At 39.1% G+C, this 19556-nt stretch overlaps 1 protein-coding gene across 1 annotated transcript in view; it reads left to right on the forward strand.

Moving 5' to 3' along the window:
• The window catches only part of trip4 (thyroid hormone receptor interactor 4), a 94782-nt gene that overhangs the window by 7809 nt on the left and 67417 nt on the right, over positions 1-19556 (forward strand). The window lies entirely within an intron of this gene.

A 19556-nucleotide genomic window follows, 5' to 3' on the forward strand; every position in this document is an offset into this window, starting at 1 on the left:
CTAACATGCTTCAAATATAAAACATTATAGTTACATTACAATTTTTTTGATCAGGTTTATAATTCTGTTCTCATTCCTTTAAGGATCATTGTAACTGATAATAATAATAATAATGATAATAATAATAATAATATTGTAATACCGTGAAACCGTGACATTTTCTGAGATGGTTATCGTACCATGAAAATCTTATACTGTTACAACCCTAAGTACAACAACATAGGAACACACTTAAATCATTGTGAATCACCGATTTAAAACAGTTTTATGTGTTTCAAGGATGACGATAATTTTTCTTACACCTTTTCTCTTGTATTTCTTGGACGTTTTACTTAGAGACACTCTATTTGACTGAGTTCACCATGCATTTTGTGCCGTGTGTGTAACGATTGCTGCAATATCACCTCTTACCAGCAGAGGTCAGACTGCACCTTTTCACCAGCATCTCTCTGCCAGTTTACAGCATTTCCCACTAGAGGCAGTATGCACCACAGGAACAACCACTGAAACACAAACACAAGCCCTCATTATCCCAGTTACCTCCCACCAAAATGGTTTACATATACACATCACATAGGCATCAGGCTGTTGTGTTTATGCAGCATACATTCATAGCAAAAAGGGTGTATTCTGTCTAACAGCTACAGGAGACATGAATAGCAAAACACACCCTCTGATTACTAATAAAACAATAGAGTGCACTGCTGCCCTCTATACTTTTCATTTCATGTCTTCCATGAACACTTAAAGCGAAACCCACCCTTAACCAGAGTGTTACGAGGACTCTAGTGTGACTCTGAATATGTGATGTGGCAAAGCATGGAAGTGGTCCACTGGCAGCCTTTTTGGACTCATAAACTGTTTACTTGAGCTTTTACACCCAAATTGATTTAATTAATCGCAGTTTCACCAACTATAAACTGGAAAATACACCCTACTCCCCATTAAGTCATCATGTGTATACAGAGTGGCTCTACCATTCGCCGTCAATGGAACACATTCTAACTTAATTACATTGCCATTCTCGTCCTGCCTGTTTTGCCTCTGGCTCTGGGAGAGACTTCTCAGTCTGAGGTCCACTGGTCTCATCCTTTTAGAGAGTACATTATATGTTTGTTATTATTAGAACCGAAATAATTAATCAATTAGTAAATCGCCTATTATGTTAATTAATCGTTTAAATCTTTTTTTTAAGCAAAAATGAATGCAATCTCTAAACAAAGACACACCCTTGTATGATAAGGTCTCAGTTACTTCTAATTATTTTGATGTTATGTATAAACACCTAGATACGTTACTTGTCCTGTCACACAAACACATAGCTGTAAACATACATTATAGTGAAACTGTATAAACAGGAAAAAAACACTACACATTGCACAAATATGCCCCAACCCTGCAAAGCTACAAGCCCTCATACACATGTACACACACGCTCGTATGCAATCATGAGATGATGAGATACTGAAACACATCACATTTGGAGATTGCAGTCTTCTGTTCCAATTTAAAAACAAAAACAAAACAGAGCGGTGGAAAAAGCAATGATCCCCTTTCAGGATGTACTTGTGTTTCCGTGCATCTCTGCACAGACGTTTAACATGTCTGTCTTCCTTCTGCATAAAGTCAGTTGTCTTATTTGTCTGCGTTTGAGTAAAAAAAAATGCTTTAAAATGTGTGCTGCTACATAGTTTGCATTCTGACTGATGGGACCTGTAAATCTAAGGGCTTTCCCCTTTTGTACTCTGTCCTCATTCTCTCCTCCACCACTCATTCCACCCAGGGCTGTAAAATCATGTTTGCAGGCAGTGTGACTGCCCTTTCATCCTGTGAAAGGGTGTGTGTGCGTATGTGTGTGTGTGTGTCCACTTGCACAGAGCAGCCATAAATAACACCCCCACCCAGCACAAGGCCCCTCAGAAAAAAAAGAAAGAGGCAGATGTAGAAAATAGCGAAGCAACCAGAGAAGAACAGCCTAATGATGGTGCTGAACAGTTGGTTAGTGCTCATTCCAGTCACCATTTTAGAGGAAAAAAAAGCAGAGACTATTAGCTGTTTAGCATTTTAATCTTGCTTCCTTTCATGTAAGCAGAAGAGTGCATGTTGTGTGAGTGCATAGTAGCACACAGCTGAGCTGCTGGGCGAGTGGGTGAGGTGTAGGATTTACTGTCCTGTGCTGGCAGTTGTGGGTGGTTAAAAGGGGGGTGGTGAAGGACAGACAGCCATTATTCTTCAGGCTCTTCTAAATCTGCCCCTAGTGATGTATGAAATATTTAGAGAAAGTGGAATGTGGGAGGATCAGGAGAGCACGAGAGAAACACTATGAACGCAATAAATGCAGTAAATGTTGTAAATATTTGAATATATCACTGATCCGGTGTGATGGCAGTCATTCCCCTGTTGGGGCGCTGTTGTACAAAGCAGCACCAAAAAACCTGATACCCTGCTGACAGACAGTGTAGAAAGACCACCCCAGGCTGAGCAGGATTTCCATCTGCTTGACTTGGACCAATTCTTTCCCTCATTAGAAACTGACTGGTGTATTGATCCATTCTCCACATAATCTCTCACTCCCCAGCCCCCCGTACTACTGATAATTGGCCAACCATTATGATCTGTGCTCTGTCTCCTCACCCCTACCCCCCAGTGCTCACTCAGCAATGGGTGTAGATGCGTGCCTGACCTGCCGACTGCAGAAGGCAGGGAGGGGGGTTGGGAAAGAGATATTTCAGATTGAAAATTGGAATGTTTTTGCTGGAAGAGGCAGAGTGAGATAATTAAAAAGGATGAGCAGAGAGCTCTGGCCAAGCTAAGCAGGTTTATGGGCGGTGGATATGCTGCAGATGGTTTACTTCACACATACAAATGACACTCAGCTGTCCAATATTTTAGAATTGCACATAAAATGAAGCATTACTATATTTTGAGTACAACATTTATTTACACATGCACAGACCCATTCTCAGTCTTCAAAATGGTTCGCAGCGCAGGCAAAGGCACATCACATCCCACACAGAGCTCGAATCGCACCATCAACTTACTCCTGTGGTGAAAAAATTGATTGGATCAATCCACACTCTTAATAAGGGTCGGATTTATTCCTCTGTTGCAAAGACCATATCACCAGCTGCAGAGCTACATGGCTTTGTGAATACAAGTCAGAGGTCTAGTCTTTTGGACGGGCATGCCGAGAGCAAAGCCAGTGACTGTTCAGTGCTCTATTGATTCATATGAAATGACTACGAGGGCAAGAAAGCAAAGGCTTTGTGTGTGTGTATGTGTGTGATTTGTACATATAATATCTAATCAAAGGACTCTAATGATGAAATGTTGACATAGTAATGCAATCTGGAAGTTTCAACATTTACAGAGGTTTTTGAACAGTAATGCAGCCTAACGTTTCACAGATAAGCATGTTTTATTAACCTCAGGTCTGTTGAAGGCTGACATATAGCAGGTCCCCTGGCACTGTATGTACAGTATATCAGATAGACACATATTTGAGACATGGCTTGTACTGGATGGTTTATAGCAGTGGTCCCCAACTAGACTAGACTCAGGTTTCACATTGCCTTGATCAATAAGTCAAGATCCACTCACAGGCTATATCAACACAAATTCAGTTGTATTTCACAAAATGAAAACAAAAGTAAGAAATGGAGGAGCACAGGTGTAAATAATTAAATTAATGATTCCATTTAACTATCGGCTTTAGGGTCCCTGCAACGTTCAAATCTGGGTAGAATGTCCCCCCACTAATTTTTAAATACTTAAGATTCTTGCATGCGGTCTTATTTACAGTGAAGGCAAAATACTTGTAGGTTTTTTCTTCCTTTTGTGCCCTCCTCTGCTTTGTTTGGGCATTCATACTGTCTGCATATACAGTATGTAACAGTATCATCTGCATACAGTATATGTAACAGTATCATCTGCATACAGTATATGTAACAGTATCATCTGCATAGTATGTATATTTATGTATGTATGTATGTATGTACATAAGTATGTCCAGGGTTCCCACAATGTGAAAAACATTAAATTCAAGGACTTTTCAAGGATTTTTCAGGCCCACTTCCATCATTTTTTAAAAATCTTTTATTATCAAAATATAAGAAATTTACAATATGTAAACACTTTTGACAAATTCAAAGGACCCAACATGGCATAGTTTGAGACAAAGACCAAGGTTAATTAACACCACTAAGAATTTTGATAATGAGAAATAGCAGGGTTTACAGAAGATCACAGACAATAATTTAAAAATAGAGCAAGGCTTGAATGTGTGAACACTTTTCAACTGTGCTGTGATACGATACAATGATGGCAGACTAGTCTTACTTTCTCTAACACAGCACAGCAAAGCAATAAATAAAAAACAAATATCAAAAGAACAATTTCCATTCTTGCACAAAATATCTAAATTCAAACACTTTCAATGACCCATGTCTGTTTATGTGTATCTTCAAATACTGTCAAGGCATTGATTTCCCCCCTCAGATTCACAATATTTTAAGGACCCATGGGAACCATGATATATGTACATTGGAACAGGAAATACAAAAGGACCCATTTCGAATGTTTATGTTGTCAAGTTTGAAAAGGTCTATACTATGCAGATGATACTGTTACATACATTTACTGTATGCAGATGATACTGTTAGTTACATATACTCTATGCAGATGATACTGTTACATACATATACTGTATGCAAATGATACTTTTACATAATGTATACTGTGCAGATGACACCATTACATACAGTACGTATACTCTATGCAGACAACACTGTTACATACATATACTGTATGCAGCTGACACTGTCACATACTTTGGATGTTTTCACACTTGGTCCCTTTCAGCCCTCCAAACAAACTCCTATTAGTCAGCATTTTTTGCACATATGTGAACACTCCAAAAGAACTCAGACCCCTCTGAAACGAACCGTGCTAAGACCTCCTCGGGAGGTGGTCCTAGTAATGTTTGCTTCAAGTTCGCGTTGCAGTTTGCTTAACCTGTGCATTGTGAACACAAAGCTCTCCATGTCCGCTTTGCTCTTTGCCATACCTATTTTATCCCTTTGGGCTTGCCATTGCACTGGGATGCTCAAAAGAGTCAAGAGCAATCTGGTTGGTCATCCTCATCGCTCCAGCTGGAGTACGATGATGCAAAGGTTCTGCTAGATAAGGTGGCACCAGCCCATTTAAAACCTTAAAAACAAGCAGTAAAATCTTAAAAATGAATAAATGGACAGGAAGCCAGTGGAGGGAGGCCAAAACTGATTGAACAGCTGAAGAGAAATATATTCTGTCATTTGTGTTTTAGTAAATTTTTTACCAATTAACAATAATTACAAAAACACAAAATGGATGATAAAATCACACAGTCATCTCGAAGGCTTTACGTAGATCTTAGATACTACCCTGATAACACAATCATTGTCTAGTCAGGATTGGATATGATGTTTAAAATGCAGGTCCCTGAGTCAGTTAAATGTTTATTTCCCTATCCAAACTGCACTGAGTTGTTTTCATTTAAATCACAAGTCAGTGTTGCTGTTTCTATTATGTCAATCTCTGCGTCATTGCATCAATGCTCAGACGTCTATATTGTACTTTTATCTTTTTAAGCCTCCAGGTAATGAAACAATCCTTTATTTTGTTCTTCGTTGTAACTTTCAGCTTCTTCATGAGTTTATATTTAGCCCCATTATTGTAGAATGTACTGTATACACTATACTAGAGCTCAGTAGATGTATGCACACCAGTGCATGTCAGATTACAGAAAGCATTGGCTTGTAGCACATCACATAGCTGCAAGCTTAGCCACTTATCTGTTAAAATAAGTGCTGGTTTCTGTGGAATTCCATTTGTGCAAGCTCTCCCTGTGACCTCCAGAGTGGAGCTCCCGTGCTTGTTAGGCCGGCTGGAAGCTCGGACTGATGCTTGCGTTTCCTTGTGTGGTAATGTGATATTTATATGCTGAAAGCCTTCCTGCCAGCATGCCACACACACACACACACACACACACACATACACACATACACACTCACAGGATATATTGGATGCATTCCAAAGGAAGGTAAGTCAGGCAATGCTATTTTTTTCTTCCCCCTAACATTGCGTGAATCCATAGCGGTGGCTGCTCCCCTCCCCCTCCATCATTCCATCTTCATATTTTCCCCCACTTTCCCTCTAACAGTATGTTTTACAGGTCAGGGCTGTGAAATTGTATGTGTTCGTGGAGAAGTCAGATTACGCTCAGTGAACAGACATGCACACTTGCATGCAACTATGCATCGTTCTCTCTCGCTTTCTCTCTGCTGTCTCTTTCTGTGCAACCCTCAGTCACACACACTCACATTCCTCCCCTTCCTCCCTTTTCCTTGCTGGGCAGTTTGCCATGACAGAGAGGTCAGACATCATGTGATTCTGCAGTGGTGTGTAGAATGCATTCAGCCCAGAGTCCCCAGGCTCTGGATGACAACCAACCAAACCTCAGTCACAGGTTTTCAACAGCATGAAAAATACATAGAACCATCTGCCAGACTTGAAATGGTCTGCTACACTGTTTAGAATTTCACTGCTGTCCTTAAACCACTTCATTGAATGTCACACAGTTCCTGCTGTTGAGGGAACTGTCAGTGAAGCCCCCCTTTATTATCGCTCCTCCATTTTGTTCTGCTCATTTACCAGGACTTGTTCCTCTCGCTGTATGCTGATCACAGGAACTTGTGGCAAAGATAAAGGCAACATGAGTAATTTCAGACAGCTTCCTTTGATGGTCTGAAAGACAGCAGTGTTGATGAAAATAAGTCAGAATCAAAGAGAGGTAGCTGAATACCAAGCTGTATGAAGTGTTAGGCTGAATGCTAAACAGGTTCAAATTCTTCTCTCTTTATTCCTTGAAAATGATGTGATCGTTGTTGCTCTTTTAAATCAGACCTCTTCAACGTAGGACTTATTTCTAAGCTGTAAATTGTGTTTTGTCTCTTTTCTGAACTGGCAAAATGTCATAGTCATTATGTAGTCATTACTCCAGTACAGCCCTTTAGAGCATAAACAGGAAAGCCTGCAAGGCACTATAATATTATATTATATTATATATATATATATATATATAATATAATATATATAATTTAATATTACAGTTTTGACCAATATTATCATCTGTAGCAGAATGACAAGATATGAAACTTTTTGAGTTAACCAGTTCTTGTTTTGCAATTGGTGGATTGAAAATAAGACAATCTAAATAACAAAAAAGAAATAAATACTTTTGTTTTCTTACCAGGAAAACTCATTGGTTTATAGTCATGAAGACGAATTCTATATTCTTCATTTTGTTAATTATAATGTATTCAAGATTTAGGGTAGCATTTACCAAATATTACCTGTTATGTGGCTAAAATTGCAGTCAAATTATTACTGGTAGTAAGTAACCATAGACTGTATATAAGAAGTGGACGTAGTCACCGTGACGTCACCCATTGGCATTTTGGCCGTTGTCACCTTCGCTTTTGGCCGTTGCCATTTTGGTTATTTCCAACTAAATGTGACACGAGAGGGTGGAGCTAAGTACAACCAAATGCTGAATAAGACATTTTTAGGCGACCAAAAAGGTTATAATTAACTTTAATGAACTGAAAACATACTGTGAAAGGGTTAAAGTTTGAAGGAAAACACGGACAACTCCCAGACCAGACAACGCCGTGGTAGCGACCTGTCAATTACAAGGCAGCCACGCCCTAAAGCATCCCCTGCTTTATGGTCTATTTGACTCTAAATGGGACCATAATTTACAAAATTAACATCATGCTGTATTGAAGACGACTTGAAACTAGCGATTGAGACCATAAACTCATGTGTACAATCTTTACTGAGGTAATAAATAAAGAAATAAATACAGTCTGAGTTCTTTTTGCAACCAGAGGAGTCGCCCCCTGATGGCTATTAGAAAGAATGCAAGTTTAAGGCACTTCCGCATTGGCTTAATTTTTCAGACCCTGAGTAGCCCAATGTAATAACGGATTTTGCAATACTCATAATAGTATTTAGATGGATCAACTTCCAGAGGCTTTTATTCTACCGCAATATATACCACATATAAAAGAACTAGAACAAATTCACAAGATAAATAAATATCTCCATCCCAATTATTCCTTTGGAGTTTTGGTCTCTGTTGACTTTGTTTATTATAGAAATACCTTTTGTCTTTATATTTACCTCATTCACACATTCCTAGCGCGCTGTATAGTGAGCTTTTCCGCTAACACATTTTATGCAATGGTGGATATAGCATAAACGGAAGAAACACCTTCCAAATAGTACTAAATATACTGAGGGAGGGTAGTAAAGAGAATCAAAGGAATTAACTAAAGCCAATGGACTGGAACCATTACAGACAAAACTTTAAAAGCCTGTTATTTTGTGGTTAAAGTATGTTTAGCTGTTGCTGTTTTTGAATAGGTATGTTAGCAATTCCTTTATATCCCAGCAGATGTAACGTGAACAGCCTTTTTGATTTTAGTTTATGGCCTAGTCGTCTGCTTCTCAGTTTGTGTTCTCTTTGAAATAATGGCCCTGGCTGTGTTAAACAATGTTTGCATAAAACAGGAAAAACGAGACCTCTGTAGATTTTAATGTTGTGATCTATTTAGTGCCTTGCCACAGGCAAACTCCAACCCCCCACAATAAGCTTTAATGAAGCGTAGAATCAATATGTTTGACATTTATCTCCCATCTCCACATCTGGTGTTTGTTGTTGATGCCCCAAAATGGCTCCTCATGAGGCTAAGTGTCTGTGCCAGTTTTCTGGTTTGGAATGAGGAAACGAATGAAGGTTGTGTGGCGCAGTCAGTAAGTACTTTGCACAAAGTCAGTTGGCGAATGTGTTTCCCTGCTATGGTGTTATCAGGAATTGGATAAGCTCTCAATTTAATCATTATTCTTTACGCCTGTTCCCATTCAAATGCGAGGACAGACATTACTTCACTCATTACGTCGAGCTGATTTTGAGTGTTTTTGCCAGCATTCCACAGGCATGCCTAAGCAATTGCTTTATGTCACACATGCCTGTGTGTGTTCATTTGAGAAGAGATCTTTATCCAGCCAAGCCCCGACCCAGCAGCAGTATAACCACAAGTATCTCTCCTAGAGAGGGAGAACCAGAGAGACAGAGAGCGAGAGACTCTCTGCCACTGCAGGGTCAGAGATTACAAACTCAATTGTACTCTGCTGGATGACATGTCTGCTCAGCAACTTCCTGCTAGCGACATCAGAGGGGAGGAAAGTGGAGAAAAAGGGGGAGGCGAGGGAGGACGTTCAGGCTTCCAACGCCATTAATCTTTCTTTCTTTGTGTGCAGCAAACTAAATATAATTGCCCATCAAGCCAGTGAGTCTGACTTCCTCCCAGGATGTAATCACTGGAAAAAAAGAAAGGAAGAATTTAAACTGAATAACAAAATACAACCCGTGCATGAATTTGAAATGAGTATCTTTAATCCTTATTTGTCTTTACTCTTTAGTTTGTATAATTTCAGTGCCTGTTCCCCTCTGATATTTAATATTTTTATATTCTAAATAATAGAGATAATCCAATCATGCTTATTAGGGTCGATATAATCTCTATTAACAGATTCTGCATTCACATGTAGAATCTTTAGGCAACGGCACACGATTTTGGTATCGGAAACATTCTGGTTTCTGTTTGTAGTCCGAGTAGTATTGACCAATCATGTTCAAGCAGGTTTTGGTTGAATGCAGGTAAACAGTCCGTGTGGAGACCAAAAGCCAATCTTGGAACCCACCAGCTATCTTTTTGGGATTGTTGATGTTCCATACAGTTTTGCTTTAGCTGGCCCTCAAAGTTAGCTCAAATGCTGTAGGCAAAGGCTTATATTACAAAAAAAATTTAATATCTCCTGAACGCTTTGTGCTATTGGTACCACATTTGGTGGACATGTATAGATATGATGTTTGAGTGACCATGACAAATTTGGTGCCATTTGACCAATGCATGGTGCTGTAGCAGCATCTAACTTTAAAGGAAGGAACCTCTGTCTGTCTGTCTGTCTATGTATGACGTTTGTTTGCATATCTTGAGAACCGTTCATCCAGTGACCACACTTGGCGGGTGCAAACGGCCATACCGCAGTTCTAATCAACGTTGCAAGCAGCACTTCTGGGGGATGTTCCCGGATGGGCATGCGCTCAAAACGGGCACTACTGTTAGAAATGCCACAACAAATTTAAAGTGAATTAGGAGCATTTTCGTCAGCTGGGCAAGTAAAGTGTCTACCTGAGTATAAGGTTCAATGGAAACAAAGAGCGTGGCTGTCAATCTGCTGTTGAACAGATTCTTCCGCTTCAGCTCATATGAGACCATATTTCTTGTTTTCCGAAGCAAGATGATGACAGAGAGGTGCTGATATCTCTTTATTTATAGCGGAGAGTCCGTGCAGCAGTGCGTTTGTCAGATCATTCACAGACAGCCCTGTGCTGCCTAATTTCAGTATGTTTTAACCCAGATTAGAATTGTTGTTCAATGTTATCTGACCAAACAGACGATCTGTCTTGTAATATTTACTATGTCATTATTCATTTGATAAGCACATTTCCATTGCCTATTAGTGGTGTAATTCTTTATTGATCGCTTAAATTGTTTGGATGGAAACAACAAGCTTTTTAAAGGTACTGTGAGGAACTTTTAATTCAATTTAATACTGATGCCTTTATATGACCTACATGAGTAAACGGCGAGAATATTGTCTATTTCTAAATAGTTTTACTTAATGCTTTTAATCTGTACCACTGCGGGAAATCAGACAAAATCATGGAGGTTCACCAGAAACCCCTTCAGCTCAGACTCTAGTGGAGCCTTTGGCAGCAACCAGCTCACTGTGGACAGACCCAGGTATTTACATCAAGAAGCTTTTCTGTAAGTGTAACCAGCAGTAGAATAGGAAAAAAATTGAAATTCATGAGACTGGCAACAAGTTTCTCCATTCATCTGTTTTGTGACCACATTAATGGGATCTTTTAAGAGGTTGAGTCCACAAGCTGCCAGCTAGGTGCTGCCAGCTGTTGTCGTGGGCATCAAGTGTTGCCAGTGCCTTTTATAAATGATCTGACTTGGAAATCAGTAACAAACACAGGTAGAGAGAAACCAGATTTTAATCAAATCTTATAACCAAAGGAAAGTTTTCCCTCTAATGTTTCATTTTGTAATTCAAAGTACCAGATGTGTGTATTGAAAACCGCTATTTGACCTGTTGTTCTCATAAGAAAATCACATTGCTTTTGGCTGACTGTCGGTGACAGATGTGTTCATATACCGTATCTTGGGTTCAGGATCTTTGTCCATTAAAACAGTGACATGTAGTCATACACAACGTTGAGCTGAATGTTGTTGTTTGTCTAGTGTATGAGTCCCATTAGTCTCACTCAGTAAATGTCTTAATTAGGGGATTGTGCCTGCTATGAGCTGCTGTTGATGTAAATGGCAGGAGGAGTGTGATCATTATTTTCAATGAGGCTCCGGTGAGATGTGCTGAGGGAAGCAGGGAATTCACAGTCTGCCCCATATACACCAGGTACCTGCTTGTGATCAAGCAGAATTAACATCAAATATGATATGCTTTTTCCTTTGTGTAGTGATGTCTCGCTGACGCGTCTTTGCCTTCATGCTCAACTCTTTTGGGCCAGCTTTCAACTTTAGAGCTGAAGGGTGAAACTACAGAAAGTGTCTGAGTACCCACAGACACGCTATCTTACCTTAGAATGGATTATTTCAAAAGTGGCTCACTCTTTTAATAAGAGTACAATCCAAATACAGAAAATGTACACGCAGTTCACTTGAATGTCACAATGAAACTCTCAAACTCGATCACACCATTAGTCATATGACATAACTTACTAGAATTACCGCCTCGTGGTTGTATGCCTCCGCCAACCAGTCAAGTTGCAGTTTACATACATGTCTGTCCAAAATGTCATCATTTCATAATTTTATCTTATTAGATATTTGTGTGAAATTGTCATAATTAGCATATTAATTCTTAAGTTATGGCCAAAAACGTGTTTTGTGCGGTCACAGTGATCTTTGACCACCAAATCTAATCAGTTTATCCTTGAGTTTAAGTGGACGTTTGTGCCAAATTTGAAGAGATTACCTCAAGGAGTTCCTGGGATATTACGTTCACAATAATGGGATGGATGTGAGGTCACAGAGGCCTTGACCTTTGACCTTTGACCACCAAAAGCTAATCAGTTCATCCTTGAGTCCTAGTGGACTTTTGTGCCAAATTTGAAGAAATTCCCTCCTGGCGTTCCTGAGATCGCGTTCACAAGAATGGACTGTACGTACGTACGTACTGTATGTACGTACAGTACCGGCGTGCGGACGGACACCTCAAAAACATAATTCTTCCGGCCACAGCTGTCGCCGGCGCAGAGACATAAAAAGGATGTAGCATTGTTCTACGGGACTCCATTTCATAGGTAGACAAAATCACAGCTGATTAAAAAACGGACTGACTTGCAGTTATGTGTGATTTCCTGTAAAAGAGGCACCAAAGTTTCAGCATGTGAGAGTATTGTTGTTGATATCTTCTGGTATAGATACAGTAACTGCATGAAAAAAGAATGCTGCGTAGGGACACGTTTTCTAGTTTTTACAGATGAATTAAAAGCTAGAAATCCATTTTATTAGCTAATAGTTTCCTAATCAAGCAGCAACAAGTATCATATAAACATATATCTAGATTTAACATACTATGCTATTGAGTCATTCATTAAAATGGGTATTGAGAATCGATAAGGAATTTGCAGTCTTACTCCCTTCGCTGCCAGCTTCCACTATTTCATTCCTTTGCCATATTTAGTGAAAGTACTTGAAGCACATAGTGCACAAGCTCTTTTGCCATGGTCCACTGGGCAATTTGCCATCCAATGCTTTGGCAGGCTCCGTGTGTGAAGTAGAGTATTGATTTACATGCAACATCATTTTCTCTCCCTCTCAAATTTCTGGTGGTCACTGAAGCGAGAATAAGATTCAGCATAATTACTTGAATAATGCTGGCACTTCACATATCTTTAAACTGTATACGTTGCCAGTGCTCGGTGTTTAAAAAAATATAGGCATGATATTAACTCAGATTAACTGTATCCTTGGTCATGCCGTGCCATTTAAATTAAAAGCCTGACCTGTTTCGTCATTCACTTTGAGTCCGGACGTCACTGTAATAATATTGGACTTGCCCTAAAGCAACTGAGTCATCCTCTCCTCTTAACACAAGTTCAAATAGACTGCGTGAGAAGCTATTTGGTGTTTAACAGACAGTTGGACAAGTCAAAACAATAAGCACATCTTTATCATCTCTTGCAGGTTTTTATACAAACGTTTGTGTAGAAAAATATGATGTAATGTAAGAAAAAGATGATTTTAGAAGTTGGTATATATGGAGAGAACCATGTAGTTGCAACACAACCACAATAATGGGCAAAAAGTATTTATAAAAGGATTTTTACTAGTCTTCCAAGAGAAATAATGTTTGATATTTTATAAAGTATAACTAGTATTAGTGCTCATGTTTCAATTGACTGTTCGCTAAAGCGATTGTCCAATCATATGTTTGCAATTGTAACCAGGCAGGTCAGGCCTGTCAAGCTTCGTATTTCTTCACATGCCGAAGCGGTCTGAATGGGGCTGTAGTGGAAATACAATACAACTACTGCTCCTTAGTTACCGCTGCTATACTCATCTTCGCATGGCATATATGCACTTTACAATGATACGGTGGCAGATTTACTACTTGATATTCAAAGTCATTTTTAAAACAACGGGTCCTTGATTTCAGAGGCAGAAAAAAGCAGCTTCTCATTTCTAGCCGGCGACCTCCAAATTTTTTTATTTTATCAGCTAGCTAGCTAGTTAAAGGTTAACTTTGGCATTTGTCAACCTGGGCCCTATTTCCCCATGTTTTTGTATCTAAGTGACACCAATTTTTGAAATTGGTCCAGTATTGAACGAGTACGCTGCAGACGCTAAACATGCTGCAATGTAATCCTTCGGTGCAGTTGCGTAAATGTACGTCCACTGAAAGTGCTTGTTTTTGCCACTGACGGGCTCAGATTGTTGTAATAAATGTCTGACAACATTATGGAAAGGATCCTACAGAGAAATAAGATGTTTTTCTTTTGCTTGATTCGATCTGTTTGTTATTGAGTCCAAGTCCCGCTCAAGGAGAAGTCTTGTTCTGAAATCTTGTGTCGCATCCACATTCTCGAAAACAGCTTAATATTCAACCATGACATTGAAAATCTTTAAGATAACACTAGGCAACACCTTCTGTACTCCAACACAACAAACTCTGACAACACCGGCACTCCTCTCTCCAACTGTCACTCACATTTCCACCGTCTTCCGGCAACAAGTCACATGACACAATAACAAACAAAAAGTGAAAGGTATTTCTCCGTAGGCTCCTCTCCGTAATGTTGTCAGACACTTATAGTAACAATCTGAGCCTGTCGGTGGCAAAAACAAGCATTTTGATTGGACGTACGATGACGGTGAGGAATTGCCACCAGCGATTACATTGCAGCGATTTATAAAAACATGGGAAAATAGATTGAAAAATACCAAAGCTATCTTTTAACTAACTATCTAGCCACAGCTGATACAATTTCAAAATTCTCCAGTTAGAAATGAGAAGCTGTTTTTTTCTGCCTCTGTCTGAAATCGAGGACCAGTTGTTTCAAAAATGACTTAGAATTTCAACTAGTAAATCCGCCACTCTATCATTTTAATATGCGTATGTGCCACTCGAAGACGGAAACAGACGGGCATAACAGCGGTAACTAAGGGGCGGTTGTCTAATTTTATTCCAATGAAGGTCTTCATTGTTCAGAGTCTAAGATAGTTCAGGGCTGTATTAGTGTAAGGAACATTCAAGTATACATGTAATCTTTCAATTGTATAACCTACAACATATTTGATCTCACTTGCAAAACCTGTAACAGTATAAATAGAAGAGGACTTGTCAAGAGCTCTTCTTATTCAACACCTTGTGTTTAACAGTTCACTGTGTTCCCCCTTGGAACGCATCAGTCGGATCATCTTATCTATTGTAGCACTAACCTATGGGCTTAGAGAAACCTAAAACTGGCCTTTGATAAGAATCAAGGGACAGCCTTTCCGTCTGTGCTCCTTTTCTCAGACGGCGTTCATTGCCAGCCTCCAGAGAAGGAGGGAAGAGACAGTTATTTCCCACAGCGGCTGAGTGAACACAGATGGGAGGGCTGTACCCCAGTGTCAGAATATCAAAGCAAATATTCACCTTAAGAGACAGACACGTTCATAAACTCCCCGGTCCTTCTCAATTTCCACTTTATGAAATCAAATGCCCACTGTGAAGTGGTTTGTTACCTTACTTAAAACACAAGCCTTTTTTTGCTGACAGCACCTGTGTTAAGGAGAGCTGGATTTGTGGCACCGATAAAAGGAGATTGCGGTGGAAAATAAGAAGTTTTAATGCCTCAGATTCCCTGGAATTTTTCTTTGAAGTGGAGGTTTGAAAGCAGACATGGTAATTGTCTCCAGGGGGTTCTCGCTGCGTGTTTGAGTGTGTGTTTTGTAACGGAAACTACTAAGTAGACGGTTTGACTGTGAATTTTCTGTAAATGCACTGTAGGTGTCTGATACTTCAACTCAAGTATGATAAGAACATCTACCTATTTTTTCACGTTTGGGATTTGTCACTTCTGTTATTAAACATTGCATAATATTTTCTCACCATGTCAGCGTTTCAGAAAATGTAGTTTTTTTCAAAATGCCATTTTCCGCTGCATTTTTTCCGTTTTGTGAGAGTCCTGCAGTCGTCAAACAGAAGCTTAACTGTGAGTACAAGAGACAAACCCTTTTCCTTGGAAAGTTCCAGCAGTTAGCTTGTTGAGTCTAAAAAAAAAAAACGTGACTGTTGTGAGGCAGTCTTGTTTTCGTCTTGCCCGAGGGCCACTGCAGGAGGTGAAGTCATAAACATGGCTGGGAAAGTGGAACTGAGCTAAGTGAGGAAGTCTGTGTGAATCTCCCTGCAAAAACACATGACTTCACTACACCTGTCAGCACTAGCGCTAGCTAAAAGGCTAATGTGTGGACTTCTCTTTACTTACTTTTTTTTTTGCAGAGCTGAATTGTTATGCTCATGAAGCAGGGGAGTCGCAAAATTAATTTAATACTTCTTGCTCCTCGGTCTTCCAGGGAATTTTAATAGTGGGATGGCGGGCTGGTGGCAGCTTGAAGTCATTTACAACAAGACAATAATGAAGCCTGAATTGCTGACATGCAGAGCTGTTTCTTGAACTAAACACCACATTACAAATACACCAAAGCATCCTACTTGATATCAGTAATTCCTGCAGAGATTCATCACTTGGTAGTTAATGTTATTGTCACATTGCTGTGATGGTTTGATTAAAAAAAGACTGTAATTTATCTCAAAGTACAAACTTACAGATGTAGCTTTGTACTTTGAGATTAATTACAGAGTTACATATGTTGTAACTTTACTTTTTTTCAGTGGGAAATGTGTGAATTGACCTTTTAGTTGTACTGAAACAGGGAGCATTTTCAAGGCAAAGGAAATATGTAGGGTTTTTTTTTCGCAGTTGAGCTGACTGACTCGGTGGCAGTAATTGGAAAATCGTGGCCCTGGTGCTGAGCTCCTAATAATGAGACATGTCTCTCGTTGTGTTGAGGGTATTAATAATGTAGAAATTCAGGAGCCAGTGTTGGACACTCCTAGATAATTAATGTTCACTCTCCAAACTTGACACCAGTTGATTCTGTAGGTGAAGGAGTATGTTCAATTTTTAATCATCACCTTGCAACTCGGTGTGCCTGAACTCCAAAGAAAGGGACAAAGTGAGTCACGCTAGCTGGCTGTTTAGAGGGATCAGGTTGGCATTGCTTTGGGTTATAATGTCACACGGCACCAGTGTGATCCAAAGCGTGTGTGTCCATACTGGCGGAGGCTACATGTGTTTGCTCCGCTTGCTTCCAGTTTTAAAGGGCTTGTAAAAGGTGTCTGAGAATGCGTTGGGCATGTGATGGTTCCTGTAGCTAAAGATAAAAACTTGGTGTACAGACATTAATCGCAGTTAGGTTATTTTAGATTGCAATTAATAAATGGGTACTTGTAAACTCACTAGATGTATAAAAGCGAAGGATGTCTAACTCCTCCTATATTTGCATTATAGATTATTCTGTCAGTTATCTTTCTTGATTAATCAACTAATTATTGGTCTATACGTGTCCGAAAATGGCTAAAGCCCAAAGTGACTTCTTAAAATTTCATGTATCGTCCAACCAATGGGGGATGTGGGAAATATCGATACAGCATAGCATCGCGATATTTTGCATGGCAATATTGTATTGATACATGGACATCAAGTATTGATCTTTTATTATATAAACTATTAACCACTTAACAATCCAACCTCTGCTATTCTGTCTTTCAGAGGTTGTAGCTCAGTATTAAAGCTACAGTGAGGATACTGGTATCATATGAAACTAGAAAAACCTAAAGAATTGATTGGTACCAACTGTATCATGCTTGTCAGGAAAAACATTAAATAACGCTCCAAAGTTACCCTACATTTTGGTGAGGAAAAACTGGCTTGGCCATTTTCAAAGGGGTTTCTTGACCTCTGACCTCAAGATATGTGAATGAAAACTCTGAAATGAACAAAGTGAAAACTGTATCTTATTATATAAAACAGATGTTGACAAACTGCATAATTTACAGTTGAAAAAAGGTAATAAATCGGAATATATCTTATCGCAATACTCAGCATATTGCAAAATGTTTAAAATCGCAATAAGATCGTATTGTGACTTAAGTATCGTGATAATATCGTATTGTGGGGCCTCTGGTGATTCCCAGCCCTACCAACCAATAACATAAAACTCACAGATATTTCATTTGCTATCACATAAGGCAAAGAAAAGCAGCTCAGAATTGAGAAGCTGAAACTAGGGAATGATTGACCATGATAAATGTAATTTTGGTTGAAAAATGACTAATGATTATCAAAATAGTTGCAGATAAATGTTCTGACTATCGACTAATCGATTGATTGACTAATTGTTTCAGCTCTAGTTAGGACTGAATAATACATTTGTCAAGTTGAGATAGTATGCGCTCTGTACAACAGGCATTTTAGGCATGAGCAGAGCAGTTATTATTATTATTGTTAAAACACATATCACTTGGTCCTTGCATTTCTTTGGCAGATTATACAAAGATAATATGATTTCTATTAATGCAAAAAGATTCCAGTTAATAAAACAAACAACCGAAATATTGATTAATCCAAAGATTAAGACACATGCATACATGATGTCCTTGTTTTCCAGGAAAGGGTAAACATGGCTGAGAAACAAAACACAATGTTCAACTGAAGTCTAAACGGCGAATGAAATCAATTATGCTTCTGGCTACATTTACATGCATGGTGTAATTTGGCTGTTTGCCACACTCCACTAGAGATCCTGTTTAAACTGTTTACATGATCCGTTGATACCTTGCAGTCGAGTCTCTTTGTTACCATGAATAAACCAGTTGAAAAAATATTTCTATCCACCTGAGCTGTCCTTTAAATATCTATTGAGTTATCGCAGCCATTTTTGTCTTCGCAATATCATCTCTAACACACGGATAAACAAAGATGAGCACATTGGTTTTACTAAATATTGTATCAATAAGCCTGTGCAAGTCTGAGGTCGGAAAGATCTGAAACCAAAAGTGGCTTTTTAGTCCGAGTAAGATGTGTTGTTTTAACTACGTTTCATTGAATTCACAAATAAAAGCTGGTACTGAAATGATAAAATAAGTAAAGACCAAGGGAAGAGAAGTAAAATACAACATGTGTGGTACATGTACTGTAATGGCTGGCATGATAAATTCTGCCCAATTTACATTTTTACGCCACGGCTGCCATCAGTCCAACACAGTCAAGCGATATTCTTGTTACTCGTTTTCCCTTTTAAACAGAAAACGCTGTTCTCACTCACTGTTCCACCGTTTCATTCATTCTGATCAACTCTACTTGCCGCCTTTCATGATGTTAAGCTGCTCTCAATGAAACTCAACACTTCCTGCAGATGTTTCACAGTAAATGTGACGTGAAAAGATTATTTCTCCTGAACTGCTGGAAGGTTTTTAACGTGAAGCAGATGGAGGAATGAGTTTGCGTTACAGCATTAAACAGCAGATGGGAGGAAATCAGAAAACGGGGAGGATTCTTACCAAAATACGATCAAACGCAGACATAAAACGGGGAATTAGAAATAAAGACGTGCCTGTCATAATATCCTTTCTCGAATAAATGAACAATTTGCGGTGTAACGTTTACGCTTGTGGACCCAAATTGAGGCTCATAAAGTGCACAAATTGGTTATTTTCCGTCAAAAAATAACGAAGATGATGTGGCAAACATTAACTGTCTAGAGTCACGACTGTCCCATGTATGAGCCGCAACCTGAATATGTCATGAT

This window comes from Sebastes fasciatus, chromosome 2, assembly GCF_043250625.1.
Source record: "Sebastes fasciatus isolate fSebFas1 chromosome 2, fSebFas1.pri, whole genome shotgun sequence".
NCBI classification, from domain to species: Eukaryota; Metazoa; Chordata; class Actinopteri; order Perciformes; family Sebastidae; genus Sebastes; species Sebastes fasciatus.